Raw genomic sequence first — 18,206 nt, forward strand, 5'->3', positions numbered from 1 at the left:
GACTAGTACTCACACACCCCGTCAGTCCTCCATAGCGCCACTAACATACCCACTCACTCGTACACCCACTCACAACTATTCACTCACCCATATAGCCACTCATACAACCCCCCATGCAGCCAGCCACATAACCACAGACACACCCATGCAGCTTCTTACACATCCACTTATGTACCTACAAAATCACACACCTACTCACTCACCCAATAAGCCTCTCAACAGAGCCACTTACCTATAGAAGCCCTCATACATTTACACAACCACTTCGGTACCCATTCACATATCCATACAAGCGCTCACATTCCTGTACTCACCCATACAGCCATTCCCACAGACACTTGCTGTGCAATACAGCCACTCACACACAAAGTCACGTAACAAAACACCTACTCAAACAGCCACTCACTCAACCATACAGCCACTTACACACCCAGTCAGTTACTCATACAGCCATTCTGACACCCTCTAAGTCACCCATACAGTCACTACACACCCACTTACCCACTGATAGAGCCACTTACACCATCAATCACAATCCATACATCCACTGACTAACCCACTCATTCACCAATACAGCCACTTACACAGCATCTCACTCACCCACACAGCTGCTTACACAACCAATTATACACCCACACAGCCACTCACACACCGATACACACATGGATACATACAATCACACAGCCACTCACTTGATATATATTAAAAGTGGTATCACTCATTAGTAGTACACCAAGGGCCCGATGTAGGTAATCCCAGATTACTGATTCTTAAATACCGAATCATACCAATTCGGTATTTAAGAACTGGCAATCGGGATGAAGGTAATTTTACCGATTTAATTACCGAATCGGTATGATTCGGTAATTAACAAATCGGTATTTACCCATTCGGCAATTGCCATTCATTCTTAGGAATGAATGTCAATCACCGTATCGGTAAATACCGATTCGGTAATTGGGGGAAACATAGAAGTGTGGCAGGGTGTCACTTTGACACCCCTTTTGCACCCCTCAATTGTGCATGGGTGCACATGTTGCAGACATACATGCCCTTAGGGCATGTATGTCTGCAACATGGCACTGTTTTAAAAGCAAAATAAATGCTTTTTAATGGGTTTTCATTATTTACCACCAACTTCTAGTTGGTGGTACATAACGAATTCTTAAACCCCTGTAGCACTGATTACAGTGCTACCTACATGTCAAAATACAGATTCGGTAATTTTAACATGCCCCTACATCCCAAACTCCAAATACCGGTCAGTAACGGCCAAAATCGGCCGTTACCGACCGGTATTTGCCTTCCTACATCTGGCCCCTAGTATACTACTTTAACTTTTGTAGTAGCTTAGTATATATGTTTAGCAATCATAAACTCTTACAAAATATTTACACTCACTGGATGGTGTCATCAGTGATTGCATCAGTAATGTCATTTGAGATGTCATCAGTGATGTCACTGACCATGACAATAGTGATGAAATATGTGAGGTCGTAAGCAGTGCTTTGCAGGGGCGTAAGTTATAGTTAGCTTAGCTAAGCTAACTATAACTGCTGAAGTTCTCTGTATTTTTACAAGTGAAATCTGACCCTAACTATAACGTCTCTATAACCTTTGGGTTTTTTCAGTGAATATATATATCATTTATATGTGTGTGTGTATACGTATATATATATGTATTTTCCAACACCCCCCACACCGCCAGCCCAGAAGCACTCACTCTGTGCATTCTGGGAGTTGGAGTCCGGCAATTTTCGTGGTGATCAACAGGTGAGCCCAACTTGCTTGGAGGAGGAGCCTCCGGACCTGTATTCAAAGGGGCGCAGCAGTGAGACTATTCAGTGAAGCTGGCTACGCAAGGCAGGGCGCGGAGGAAGGCTACTCGCCGAAATTCATACGCCTGGATACTGCTTTGCATTACCTGTTAAATAAAGCTGCTTTCTCCTTGGAAACCCCTCTGCCCGTTCATTTTTGGAGGGGAGTCCTTTGATGTTTTATGCTTCAGCCAGAGAAGCATTCCAGATGGCCCTACTGCAGAAGAGACCTGGACTTTAACTGGCGCACCATCACTGGGCTCAGCGAAGTCACAACCCGGGGTACCGGGAGTTCCAGAGTCCACCTTTGATTACGGCGCGGCACGGGTGGAGTGAGGTATTCTACCTCTGACAGAATGCTATGCTCGATGGCCGTCCCTGCCCAAGTGCCTACCTGGACCTGAAGGTAGCAGTGTACCGAGAGGACCCAAGGAGGGGTTGGTGTACTTTGGCAGACCCCTGTGCACAGCCTCATCTCCCACCTGCACCATCCGGACATAGCTCCAGCCTATTTTCCAACACCCCCCACACCGCCAGCCTCGAAGCACTCACTCTGTGCATTCTGGAAGTTGGAGTCCGGCAATTGTCGTGGCGATCAACAGGTGAGCCCAACTTGCTTGGGGAAGGAGCCTCCGGATCAGTATTCAAAGGGGCGCAGCAGTGGGACTATTCAGTGAAGCTGGCTACGCAAGGCAGGGCGCGGAGGAAGGCTACTCGCCGAAATGCATACGCCTGGATACTGCTTTGCATTGCCTGTTAAATATAGCTGCTTTCTCCTTGGAAACCCCACTGGCCTCTGCCCACTCATTTTTGGAGGGGAGTCCTTTGATATATATATATATATATATATATATACACATACATACATACACACACACATACATACACAGACATATTTTGGTGTACTCTAATATATGCCAATGACAGAAATGGAAGTGGTCAAATCAATTCTATACACAGATTGACAGAGCCAGGAAATATGTTAATAAAACAGTTTCTGTTTTCCTCAGGGACCATAACATGTGCTCTATCAATAACAATAATATGTGTTTTGACATGCATGGAATATAGAGAGTTGATGGAGTTCACTTTACAGACGAAGGCAACGGTGTTTCTAGGCAACCTGAAACTGTGCATACAATTTTGTATGTAGTTGTCTTATACATACTCTCAACACGAAGGCTATTGTCAGAGCCACCCAAGAGCCAAAATGTTGTTCATTGTCTTGTTAAATTATTTTTTATTGGAGTTTTCGAAATTTGTGGTGACATTGCGATCATGTCACAAAATCGCAAAACAAATGCAAACATTTAACGACCACCACCACATAAAAATGTATGACTTAAAAAACTAATTCTATTACAATACATACATTACTAACGTAAAGAAAATGTTTGTACACATCTGTTTGTAGTAACTTTAAAAAACTGTGTTTTAACCCTACTTCCTGTTTTCGCAGTGACGCAGCTAGTCGCGATGACTGCATTAACTGTGACAATCGCACCTTTTTTAAGAAGTGTAACACACATATATGCACACATTGTACAGTATTGTAGACACTAGGGGGTCGTTACTGCACTGTTTAAAGTAATTTTTTTCTAGGGATTTTGTATAAAAACAATAATTTAAACTGATTTTCTGTTTCTGTGGTGATTCCATTGCAATAATATAGTTAGCCGCAAACGTTGTGAAATGACAATACTAATGCAGAAATTCAATAGCCACCACAACATTCAAAACGTATAACTGCAAAATGGATAACTAACAGACTAAACACATTACTATCTAAATGACTGTATAATAGCATGTACAACTCCCTTAATATTTCCATAACACAGTGCATAACTTTTTCAGTGTAATCTATAACTGGATGCATGACTTCATCAGTAAGTCTCATATTCACTGTAAAAGTATTTGAGTGAATCTGTAAGACGGTGCATCAGTCTATCAATGCTTCTGTAATGAACTGCGTGACTGCCTCACTGTATCTATGAGTGGGCGCATTAGTGTCACAATAGGTCTGTGATTGGTTGCATACGTCTCTCACTCAATCTGTGAGTAGATGTATGAGTGCCTTTGTGCATTTGTAATAATTATATTACTGACTGTATCTGTGAGTGGATACATGAGTGTCTAAGTGGATGTCTTTGTGGATGCATGAGTGTCTAAGTGGGATTGTGAGTGTATAGGTCTCAGTGGATCTATCACTGGCGGCATGAATGTCTGAATGGTTCTGTAAGTGGGTGCATGGGTCTCTGAGTATGACTGTGAGTGGGTATATGAGTCTGAGTGTTTAACTGACTGGGTGCATACGTCTTTGAGTGGGTCTATTAGTGGGTTTGTGATTGACTTTGGGTATGTGAGTGTCTGAGTGGGTCTGTGAGTGGATATGTGAGGGTCTGGGTTGATCCGTGAGTGCCTCAATGGGTCTGTGAGTGACAGCATACGTCTCTGAGTAGGTAAGTAAATGGGTGCCTGTCTGAGTGGATCTGTGAATGGGAGGGTAAGTGTCTGGGTGGGTCTGTGAGTGGATACATGAGCTGAGTGAGTGAGTGGGTGTGTGAGTTTCTGAGTGTATGACTGAGTGACTGAGTCCATAAGTCTCTAAGAGGGTCTGTGACTGAGTGTGGGAGTGACTGTATGGGTGTGTGCGTGGGTGTATGAGTGTTTGAGTGGATCTGTAATGGGTGTATGCATGTCTCAGTTAGTACATATGTGCGTGGGTCTGTAAGTGGGTGTGTGAGTCTCTGAGTAGGTCTGTACATGGGTCTGTTACTGAGTGAGTCTGTAAGTAGGTGCATGAGTATCTGAGTGGGCCTGTGAGTGGGTGCATGAGTGCCCATGTGGGTCTGTGAATGGGTGTAAAAGTCTAAGTGGGTATGAAACTGTATGCATGAGTCCAGGTGGGTCTCTAACTAGATGCATGAGTCTCTGAGTGGGTCTTTACATGGGTGCATCACTCTTTGAGTGAGTCTGTAAGTTGGTGCATGAGTACTTGAATGGGCATGTGAGTGGGTGCATGAGTATCGGAGTGGGGATGTGTCTGCATGAATAAGTGTGTGAGTGGGTATGTGAATGAGTGTATAAGTGAGTTTGTGGGTGCATACACGAATGTCTGACAGTGACCCGCAAGTGTGTACAAATATATATATATATATATACATTTTTCACCAATATTCGCAATGATGCCACAATATTCACGACATCCTTGCGATGTAGACGCTAGCGATCGAGGCTTCATCGCGAATCTCAGGCACAAATAATAAAATTAATTTTGGACACATAATTTGTGTCATGAATACTCCCATTTCTCAAACATGATGTCAGAGTACCTCCACCCTGACCCTTTATGTTAGCTTTCACAGAAATTGTCAGCCCCGGAAACTGTTCAAGATTAATAAAATGGCGGCTGCAACTTTCTGTCCAGGTTGCATCCAGCCAATCAGAGCATTCCTGTTGGTGCGTGCATTGACGATTAATCACAAAACCATCGCAAAATATCCACGGCCAGAGATTTCACTATGATTTTTGGCTTAAATTTCTCAAAAATTACTGAACAGATTTGCACCAAATAACAAAAAGCACAATCTGCGTAACATCTACCTTTCTGCCAAATATTGGTGTAATTCCACTCAGTGTTTCGGGCTGTAGATTCGACAACGCATTCCTATAGGAATTAACATTACAAATGCATGAATATTATGAGCCCCTATTTCTTGGTCCCCACTGCACGGATCACCCCCAAACTTTACATGACACACAGAACCTATTTTGATAGTTTTTTGGAAAATTTCATGCAGATTGGTCAAACAACGGCAAACTTACAAGCAAGTCAAAAAAAAAATTTCCTATGGAAACTAGGTCCTAGCTTTAGCTACCTACTGGAGACCGCCAGTATGTAATTTGTGTGTATATGTGGGTATATATATATATATATATATATATATATATATATATATATATATATATATATATATATATAAATTTAGTTCAAAAGAAGGGGAAAGAACAACACATCAGTGCACTAAGAAACACAAAAACAGATAAACAAAATAAAAATGGAAAATTAGAAAAGTAAAAAATAAAATGTTGTAACAAATTCTGTGGAATTTATAATGTATTTGGTAAATGGTTCAATTTTTCAAACCAGTATGTTGTCTATATCCATAGGGTCATGTGATGTTATGTACTCATACTTTAAAAAGCGTTCTGTAAATATGATCAGGCCAGGGGATCCTGCCGAAATGCGTCACAGCCCCAAGCAAAATAGATTAAAGGTTTTCATACCTCTAGTTGGTGATTGAGGTGCTAGATTTGTTTGTTGATATATCTAAATATATATATATATATATATATATATATATATATATATATATATATATATATATATATATATATATATATATATATATATATATATATATATTCCTCCAACCGGTCACCGTGCAACAAACGCCTTATGCACGTTACCCAGTACGCAGACAACGATTTACAAAGTCCAAAGCCAGTCTTCAAGTTGTTCTTTTCGTATTTTATTTTTTCAAGCATAAAGTGCAGGGGTGCAAGAAAACGCCGAACAGACGCGTTTCGGGCGTGAACGCCCTTGCTAACTGTTAGCGGTAGGGTGGACTGAATCACATTTAAATGGTACTGTGCAGATTCAGATAGCGCGCCAAATGCATTTCATTAACATAGCAGAAGGACTCAGATCTTAATAGAACTCAGTACATCAACATGTATGGGGGCCATGTTTGACTAGTTAAGATATTCACGAACACATAGGAAACAGACATAAGTTATATGCAAGTACAAATACAGATTAACATAGTAGTGGTACAATCCTCTTTAACAATAAAATCTACCCACATTTATAAAGTGCAAATGCATATCTAAATATTTACTTATAGTGCAAATTTTGCTCATGTAAAATAAAGTGCAAAAGTGCGATGTTATGCGTTCTGTGCAAATACGCAGTTTGACAAAGTGCAAAAAGTGCGATGTTATGCGTTCTGTGCAAATACGCAGTTTGACATATGTCTTCATACTATCTGTGCAAATACGCAATGTTAACGGATATTATCATAATGGATCAAAAGCACAAAGTATTGCTAGATTGGAGAATAATGCATTTCTCAAAAAAAAAATAATTTTTTTTTCACAGTGACCATATGTGTTCAAACAGAAATTACTGGGATAAATCCCGAATACTAACAGTTTACATGATTTTATTTCTGCAATGGTGCACGCGCGCCTATCCTAAGAGTTTATAGAATTGCCAAATCACTCTGCATTGTATTTCCTTACATAAATGTAACAGTCCATTGCTGCTGATGAAACAAACAAATTATAATAACGGTGAAGGAGTGAATAAGTGCCTAAAACCAATAATGCTAGACAACTTGGGTAGTGAAGGAATAAGACAAAAATAAATCAAAAGTAACCAGAAATTAATCTTTCTGGGCATTTTCAAACATTAATGTTAAAATCTCATTTCAAGATGTTAAATCACATCTTAATTTGCCTTACAGCATGACAAAGTGGCTTGGATATGTGTTGAACAGAGACAGGGCCGTTGTCAATACCCATGTTTACCTGAATTATTATATGATGTTCTGAATGCTGGCAAAACATGGAAGATGACTGAATACCTGTATATCAGGGCTTGATCATTAATGCCCTAAATGAAGTTCTGGAACAGATTCAAGGAAAGATTAAAGAAAATTGTTCAGATCCTCCCCCATGTTCAAACCTCCAGGGATTTTACTGTTTAGTCGAACAATATACAGTGACTCTAACTGTCTTAATTTCTTTTCATAATCGCCACCCTTCTTGGAAGTTCTTACGGCATCTATCACAAAGTATTTGAGATGGGACAAATTTCTATTGTGATGCTGATCAAAGCGCCGAGCCACCGGGTAGCTCTGATCACAATTCACTATGGCCCTAAGATGTTGAAGGATGCGTTGGTGCACCGGAAGTTTGGTGCTTCCAACGTATCTCAAGTTGCAGGTGCAAGTTAATACGTATACCGCTAGTTCTGTTCTGCAGGTATAGTGGGCCTTGATAGTGATAGGTTTAGAGTCAAAGGGGGTCAGGTAAGATCTGGTGTTGATACCAAAATTGCATGCACGGCATGAAATACACCGGAAGAAACCCTTACGGGGTGACAACCAGTTATCATTTTTTGGTGTCTCCGGAGAGCTTGAAATGCTTGCGCATGCTAAATGCCCTTCTGTAGGTCACTATGGGCTTGTTCGGTAAAATGTCTTTTAATACAGGGTCAGTTAGAATCACAGGCCACTGACTTCTCACCAGACTGGAAATTTGGCATGCTTGGCGGCTATATCCTGTGATAAGTCTAATGACATTGATGTTCTCTTTCAAATTAGTCAAATGGGGATCTGGTATCGGGGCTTCCAACAGTTTGTGCCGATCTAAGTTGTTAGCTCTGATTATTGCTTTGTTTAAGGCACTGATATCGTAGCCTCTGGCTTCTAACCTTTTCTTGGCTTCATTTTGGTGGTGGTCCCGAAGTTCCACCGTACTACAGGTCCTATGAATTCTAAGGAATTCCCCATAGGGGATTGCCCTGATAGTATGCTTGGGGTGGAAACTTTGTGCATGCAGGATGGTGTTGCCTGCCGTGCTTTTTCTGAAAAGGCTTGTGGTAAGTGTGTCATTTACTACTTCTACCAACACATCCAAGAAGCTAATCTTATTTCTACTGATTTCAGCAGTGAATACCAGGTTAGAGTCATTTATATTGATAGTTTCCACAAATTGCTGTGCCTCCCCCATACTGCCTCTCCAAATGATAACTATATCATCAATATATCTCATATATTTCACAATGTTGTTATTCCAAGCTTTCGAGTGCTTCACCCTGAGGACATGTTCCTCCCACCAGCCCACGTGGAGCCCCGCATAACTGGGGGAGAAACATGCCACCATGGCAACACCCCTTAACTGCTTGTGGACCTTGTTGTCAAACAGGAAAACATTGTTGTTAAGACAACGCTCCACCATAGTTGTTAACATGGAATTGTGCTTGTATAGTTCCACTGGTCTTTTGCCCAAATAGAACTTTACAGCCTTCATATATATATATATATACACACACACACACATACATATACAAATATGGTCGGATAATTTCGTCCTCTGGACCAGATTTATCGATTACCTATTCATTCTGTGGAAGGGGTCACCAGAGTCAGCCAAGATGTTTGCACAGGGATTAAACAACAATGATCTGAACCTCTCATTTACATATGCCATAAGTATAAAAGAACTACACTTTTTGGATCTAGTGGTATATGTAGAAAATAACAGTATTCAAACTGGAACATACAGGAATCCTACGTCGGGCAATTCTATCCTGCACGCTAGCAGCTTTTACCCGACTGGGTTGAAGAACAGTATCCCTTATGCATGAAGCACAACTGCAGTAGTGAGGAGACACTGGGCGAAGTACAGAATGATCTGTTCAAAAGACTTAAGGTGTGTGGCTACTACCAGAGAGTGCTGAATTCAGCAGAGACAAAAGTGAAAACCAAAAAGAGAGAGGATTTGTTATCTGGTACATCTAAGAGAAAGGAACAATCCAATGATACGGGTACGGTACATCTTATCACAGGGTACTCTACCACGCCAGATTACATTCTGCATAGAAACTGGAACATAGTCAAAAGTGACCCAGTAACAGTCTCTGACATCCAATGCGCTCCCCTTATATCTTTTAGAAGGGCTAAGTCTATGCCTAGAGATCTTGTACAGAATTCTCCGCAGGTTCGGAAAGGATCTGATTGGCTGAGAGCAACATAGTCTCCCAGAAATGCCTTAAGTGCAAAGCGTATTGTTATGGTCGTAGTACCAAAACAATACAGTCACCTCTTACAGAAACATCTATTGTGGTCAGAGGATCATATAACAGTAACCGTGATTTTGCAGTCTATGTACTTGAGTGTACCTATCATACAAGGGACTTGGGAAACACGTGGTCCATGACAGGCTATTGCAACACCTTTGAGCTATAGCCAACAATGACAAAAGCTATCCAGTGTCGAGACACATAAATCAATGTCAAGGTAATGCGAACTTTGTACTTTGTCATTGATGCGTCCCCACGAACTACATAAGGGGCCAACATAGAGCTCCAATTGACTTGAATCGCGGTACATATTGATGCTAAACAGCAGAATACCACAGGGATTAAATTAAATTTTGATGAAGGGCTAACGGTACATCTGTGGCTCGATATACCCTTTCCTGCAGTCAGAGGTGCATGGAATGTTTGCTTTTTTGCCCCCCCCCCCACACTTTTTATTTTAATTTTATTATTTTTGCAATTTTGTGTCATGGTATTCAGCAGTAGTATGTGGATCAGACATGTAGTCTTACAAATTAAATGCAGAAACAAAACTCACACAAACCAACAAAGTTAAACTGATGAGTTTTCATACGGTGGTATAGGCCCAATGGGGCCTAACAGTTAGAAACTATATTTTATACGTGATTTTGCAATATGTATATTGTAAGACACACGATCTGTAATTAACTTTGTGTGCTTTGTTTGGGATACAACATTGCAACTCCACAGTATATTTGATACATGATCTTGTGTGTGGACGAAATATTCTCACTATTTGCCCACTATGAACTCATTCTAATACAGTTCTACAGTAGAAGCTCCTCCATGGGTTATGAGGAAAGCAGAAAAAAAGTACCAATTTTGTCTGAATCTAATTTTGATAAGATGAATTTGTAAGCTTTATTTTATCTTACATCATTAGTTAGGCCAATATGTATTATTTACATGGTCGTTCTATTTTTTTTAAATGTTTTCCTGGTCTATGTTGTTGACATGGTTACCATGACAACCCCTTTTTGTGTGTGTGTATAAACACTACTAGCTATATGAACAAGTGGTGCATCCACCATAACACGTAAGGAGCCTTCTTTTGAATTAAAATGTTGGTGTTAGATCATCCACAGTGTCAGCGCCTGCTTCGAAACGGGGAGCAGGACTGCTGTGTATGTATATATATATCTATATTCATAGAAAAAACATAGGTTTCAGGGGTGTTATAGTTAGCTGGACAGTTCACTCGTACAAAACCATAGAAATTCCTCCATTATAGTTAGTTCTGCTAACTATAACTCGCGCACCCGCAGTGCACTGCTGATGATGTCACATTCATGACATGGTCAGTGACATCACTGATGACATCCCAAATGACATCACTGATGACATCATCCACGTGACAATCTGATATGCCTAATCATATACTAGTATAACCTTTCATCACTCACTGTAAAATACAGAGTACCATATTTGAAACCATTGACACACCAATACCAGTTACTACATATCCACTCACTGATTCCTAACAACAGAATCACTTATACATGCAGTCACTATTTAATAGAACACTATAAAATGCACTTATACACATATATAGACATTGACACATTAGCAGTCATCTTAGTCGGTTATGCAGTCATCCTACTCACTCATGAAAAAAATTAATCACACTTACATTTACTCACTTACACAATTATACACAAACACCTCATTTATTCAAACACATAGTAACTTATGGGTAATATGTTAAAAAATCACCATTACAATTATACACTCATTCATATAGTTACTCTCACAATCACTGACTCTTACATGTACTTATTTAAATACACCAACTCTCACATACAATGCCTTTTATTTTTTTACTTTGTTGAAGATGTACAACTTAAACATATATTCACTCACCAACACACAAATAAACACACTCAGTCACCCAAACAACTGTTTTCACATGCACTCTCAAAACCTATACACCTAGTTAATCAACCATTCTTTCATCTATGCATAGAGTTACACACACCCCATCCAACAACACACAAACTCAGTGTCCCATACAAATACTTACCCAACTAATCAATAACTAATATACACACATGTAGTTAGTGACCAACTGATGCAGCATGTTATACAAGAACAGAGACAGAGATGCACACATTCACATAGTTTAGTTACTGTTCGAAAAACCAGGTTTTGAGGAGTCTTCTGAAGGTCAGTAGGTCTTGGCTCTTCTGTAGGTGGATGGGGAGGTTGTTCCAAGTCTTGGCAGGGAGGTGGGAGAAGGATCTGCCGCCGGCAGTCACTCTTTGGATCCGGGGGACAGTGGCGAGGGTGTGGTCGGCGGGGCGGAGCAGATCTGGCGGATGGGGTTGTAGAAGCTGAGTCAGCTGTTGAGGTACGCTAGTCCGGTTTTGTGGAGTGCTTTCTGTGCGTGGGTGAGTAGCTTGAAGGTTATCCTCTTGTTGATGGTGCAGGTATCTTAGGTGGGGTGTGATGTGGCTGTGGCGAGGGATGTCGAGGATCAGGCGTGCGGAGGCCTTTTGGATGTGTTCGAGCCGTTTCAGGAGTTTGGACGAAGCTCCTGCATAGAGGGCGTTTCCGTAGTCCAATCTGCTGATGACGAGGGCCTGGGTGACCGTCTTTCTTGTTTCGGTGGTGATCCACTTGTAGATCCTGCAGAGCATGCGGAGGGTGTTGAAGCAGGAGGAAGAGACAGCGTTAACCTGCTTCGTCATGGAGAGGGTCGCGTTCTCGGATGACCCCTAGGTTGTGTGCGTGGTCGGTGGGTGTTGGAGCTGGTCCTAGTTGGTTGGTGACCAGGAATCGTCCCAGGCCGATGACGTGGATCCGATGAAGTGGTGGTGTCTGCGGGTGGAGTTCTTTTGGGCTGCATCGCTTTCTGGTGTTTGTTCACGGATCCAGTTCTTCTCTATTATTCGTCAGGTTTGCTTGGAGGCCTGAAGGTCTTCAGAGAACCAGCGCGCTTTCTTTCTGGGCAATAGCTTGCTTAATCTCCACTACGGCCCCTCGCGGCGGGATGCCTGGCTTTCACCTTGTGGATACCCTGCTGGGGTTATCTCACAGGGGAATACCAGGACGGGTTCCCAAGGCAAGCGCCTTGATGCCTTCGGGTGATACGTGCACTATATAAATCGCAATACATTTACATTTACATCATGTATATTCGTCCCAAGATGGCTGCCAACACTTCTTGGATGAAGTGCTGACAGCCAATCAGATCTCACGATGAGATGTGTGGTTAGGCTCCGCCCAGATATATATATTTCTTTTTCCATTAATATTTTTTAAAAAAACTTAACAGATTTACACCATTTAACAAAAAGGGCTACCTTTTTGCCAGATTTGGTGTAATTCCGTTCAGCAGTTAGGGCTGTAGCTGTGTCTAAAGTTTCCCATGGAAAATTGCATGGAGAAAACCCTTTTTGTGACCCCCTTTTGTCTCGGCCCCCCTTGCCGAATCACCCCGAAACTTTCAAGATAGAAGCGGACCAAAGCGGGACATAAGTTTTAAAAATTTCGCGATCCATCAATCGGCGTCAAAGTTATTGGGAATGGAATGTTGTGATTTTCCTATGGTAACTAGGTCCTAACTATAACTACGTACTGACGATCACCAGGAGGTAATATAGATATAAATACACACATATATTACCTACTGGCGGTCGCCAGTAGGTATATATAGTTAGGATTTTTTTGAATAGGGATTTCAGAAAATTCTATGTTGAATAACTTTGGCGTTGATGGACGGAATTGGCTGAAATTTTCAGGAAAATGGCACATTTTGTTTCTGAGCGTTCCCTGAAAGTTTGGGGGGGTTTCGTCAAGCAGGGGCCGAGAAAAAAGGGGGGTCCCAAAACATGTTTTTAACATTGAGTTTTCCATAGGGCGGTTGGACTCACTTTTAGCTCGAACGGCTGAATGGATTTCCACAAAACTTGGCAAAATTGTAGGGACTGGTAGCCCGATGTGCCTTTGCTATGTCTCAAGATATATGCTCCAGTGGTTATTGCGAAAATTAACTTTGAAAAATATATATTGGGCTACATTGGGCTATATATATGTTGGAGCCCAAATGTAGCCCAATGTAGCCCAAAGATGGCCACCAGAGACAAAAAAAACAAATGTAGCCCAAATATCAGCCAGATGTAGCCCAACTATAGCCCAGTAACAGAATGTGCCAGAGTGTTCTAAAGAACAACTAGAGCGCTAACAGTCTTACTTATGATAAAAGTATGGCACACCTGAAGTCATCTTGATTGGAATAAAGTCTTAACACGTAAAACATTTAATTTGCAAAGGAACAAAATGAGGGGGTTCATTTTGCCATAGAAATTATAATTAGTGCTGAAGAAAGAAAAATTAGGGCACATTTTGAGTGACTTCTCAAATCTTCTTATATTTCATTAAAAAAAATTCTGATATGCAGTCTCCCAAGATGGCCACCAGAGACAAAAGAGCCCAAATGTAGCCCAAATATCAGCCAGATGTAGCCCAACTATAGCCCAATGACAGAATGTCCCAGAGTGTTCTAAAGAACAACTAGAACGCTAACAGTCTTACTTATGACAAAAGTATATATATATTTTCACTGCAAAAACCATACGTTATAGACTATATATAGTTAGGAATTAGCATTTACAAAACCTTGAAAATTCCCTGAAAAAACCATAGGTTATAGACCATATATAGTTAGGAATTAGCATTTACAAAACCTTATTTTACTCACACAAAACCATTGAAATTCGCATATATAGTTAGTTGCACTAACTATATATCGCGCACCCGCAATCCACTGCTGATCATGTCACATATTACATCATTCATGACATGGTCATTGACATCACTGATGACATCTCAAATGACATCACTGATGACATCACTGATGACATCTCAAATGACATCACTGATGACATCATTGATGACATCACTGATGACATCTCATTTGACATTACTGATCACATCACTGATGACATCATTCATGTGATTATACGATGAACCTCTTCAGACTCTAATATAACCTTAGATACACTCAGTGTAAACAGACACTCACAGACTGTCACTCATCCATGGAGTTACTCACACACCTAGTCAGTCATGCAAAGAATCAATCACACCTCCATTTCCTCAACTATACAGTTATACACACCTTACGCATTCAAACATGTACTAACACATATTTACTCTCTTATACAATCCCTGATACAAGTTCACAATGATCCATACAGCCACTCACACATTCACTGGCTCTTATGCACAGTTATTTATATATGTCAACTCTCACATGTACTGTGTTTTACATATGTACTTACTTTGACATGTAGCACTGAGATATCCATTCACTCACCAATACACTCATGCACACAGTCAACCGCCCATACAGCTGTTTCCACATGCACTTTTGAACCCATACATCTAGTGAATCAACTGCTCACACATCTATGCACAGAGTCATACACCTCCCAGCCACCCACACACACTCAGTCTCCCATACAAATACTTGGGCAACCAATCAATAACCCATATAGTTACTCATATAGCTACTGATCAACACATGCAGCAGTTTACAGAACAACAGACATAATGATGCACAAATTAAGACAGTTTAGTCACTAACCCATGCACTCAGTGAGACACATTTAATCACTCACTCATACAGTCAGTCATGCACCTACTACATCCTTCATCCAGACACTTATACATCCACTCATTCTTCAATATGTAAGATATATTTTAACTTTACAGAAACATACAGTCACTGGATGTTGTCATCAGTGATGTCATTTGAGATGTCATCAGTGATGTCACTGACCATGTCATGAATGATGTAATATGTGACATGATCAGCAGTGGATTGCGGGTGCGCGATATATAGTTAGTGCAACTAACTATATATGCGAATTTCAATGGTTTTGTGTGAGTAAAATAAGGTTTTGTAAATGCTAATTCCTAACTATATATGGTCTATAACCTATTGTTTTTTCAGTGAATATACATATATATATGCAAACACACCCAAACACACACATATATATATATAATTTATAGTTAACTTAACCTCACCTTTTTGGTAAGAAGCATATGTGTGGTAATGGCATGCATGATAAATGGTGCGTGATGAAGGCTGTTTCCCTCTCGTATGCTCCCCTCTAACCTCATGTCCAACAAAAAAGCATTAAACGAAGCCAAATAGCACTCACTTAACGAAAGCTATTTGGCTTTGTCAATGCTTTTTTTTATATACTGCATAACGGCAACATGGCTTAAAGAGGAAAAAATCGCTATGAAGCAGTAAACACTGGCTGCGTCATAGCATATTTTTTTCTTTAACCCTGTGCTGCTGTGCAACATATCTAATAAAACATTGACAAAGCCAATAGATCTTGCATAGGCGAAACCTATTGGCTTTGCCAATGCTTTTTACTGCAGCCATGCATGTGTCTTCAGGTTTGGACTGGGCAGCAAGTGGCCTCATTTAGTGAATAAGACAGCTAAAAAAAAGTGGCTCACATTTGCAAATTAGGGCTGTTTTAAACTTGTAAAGACATGCTGTATACATGTTTTACAAGGTATACAAAACTCCATGCATTTGTGTTTACTGTAGGCAGTGCTTGTGATAATATCAGGGGGACGTTTGTTCCTTTCCTACCTACTTGCTGCCGAGACCGCCACCAGCCTGTTACTGCTCAGCCTCCTGCTCCTGTCCTCACTCTCCCTCCGCCACCGCACTTCTAAGATCTCGAGTGCTGCCGCAGAGTGGGGGAGAGCGCGAGAGGGCCAAAAGAATTCACTTCCCACCAGCCCCTGCGACCGGAAGTCGCATTACGCCACATAGCGCCAGGAGGCTTTTAAAAACAAGCCTCCTTTGCGGCGGAATGGGGACGTTTGTTCTTTTCCTACCTACTTGCTGCCGAGACCGCCACCAGCCTGTTACTGCTCAGCCTCCTGCTCCTGTCCTTGCTCTCCCTCCGCCGCCGCACTTCTAAGATCTCGAGTGCTGCCGCAGAGTGGGGGAGAGTGCGAGGGGGCCAAAAGACTTCACTTCCCACCAGCCCCTGCGACCGGAAGTCGCATTACGCCACATAGCGCCTGGAGGCATTTAAAAACAAGCCTCATTTCCCGCGTTGCGGGAGCGCGCGGGGCAGCGCCGGGCTAACCCCGGGCAAAGGGCGGGCCCTCTGTGGCCCTCAGAGGCCTGAGGAGACTGGACTGGGCCAGGGACCCTGATCTTCACTCCTACTACGGACACCAGAACTGTGAGCATACCTCTGCTTCTATTGAACTATCTGTAATCCACCTTGGGACCCCCTTTACTGACCAGCCGCAATTTCACAGTGGAACCAGTTCGGTACTTTTGTGTGCCATTCCTGTTGTTTCCGCTTTCTAATTTTAGTAAAGAGAAATGTCAACTCGTCAAACTAAAGCAAGACTGTTGTGGGTGGTACAAAGTTGATGGGCACACTGGATGACTTTATTATACGTACTAATTCATTAATTGATCAGGGAATTGTACTGATGGAAGGAAGGGTCTCTCAAGACCTCGCACTAGCCAAAAGGTCATCCATGGGCCATATTGCCTCTGCGCACACCCCCGACAACTCTAAAATTATATCCAATCCTTTGCAGATTCATGTTGAAGTCCATAACACTCCTAGTCCTCAACCAGCTCTTCACGACCTGTCCTCCATTGATTCCCAGGCCCCAGTCCCCCTGGAAACTAATCCGGTAGTTACATTAGTTGACACCCAAGCGGAGGACAGCAATAGCCAAACGAAGGGGAGACGGGAGGGTGCAATTCCCAAATGCAAGCGCACTAAGAATAACATCTCTGGAGCTAGGAAAGTAAAACTAGCTAAGGCAGGGAACATCAGCAATAAGGGTAACACAGATGTGGTGATGGAATTTAATGGGCAAAAGACAGGGACAGAAGAGGTCAGACCTGAATCCCTCTCGCTACACCTGGGCATCATAGATGATACTATTCTAGATAATACCTTAGCTGACATCCTTGCTGACAGTACCTTAGCTGATAGTGCAGCTGACAGTACAGGAAGAAAAGAAGAAAGGGAAGACCCCCTAATTCGCACCTTGATGAAACATATTAAAAGCCTACTTACTCCTTTAGAAGAATGGCTTCATGGTATAGAAAAACAGCTCCAAGATTCGCAGAAGGATATTAGATCCCAGAATACTAATCATGTTAAAAGAGCAAATCATGTAACTGTCCCAGCTATCGAATCCCAGTCATCGAATAAATGTCCAGCAGTGGTAAATAGTACAATACCTAAGACCCCCCTGCTGAACCCCCCTAATTTGTAAGGCAACAATGCACGTGCTAAACCCCCTGTAGCAAACGAGCCCACCAATAAAAAAAACAGTTGGCCCCAACACTCCCGCCCCAAACGCTGATATAGCCCATCAAGAAAAGACCCGGAAGCGCCGAAATATTAATCTTCCGCCAGATGCCTGTCCCTTTGTGATCGTCTTGACAGGGGTCCCGGAACTGGTCC

Source organism: Lissotriton vulgaris, chromosome 7 (genome assembly GCF_964263255.1).
Source record: "Lissotriton vulgaris chromosome 7, aLisVul1.2, whole genome shotgun sequence".
Classification (NCBI taxonomy): Eukaryota; Metazoa; Chordata; class Amphibia; order Caudata; family Salamandridae; genus Lissotriton; species Lissotriton vulgaris.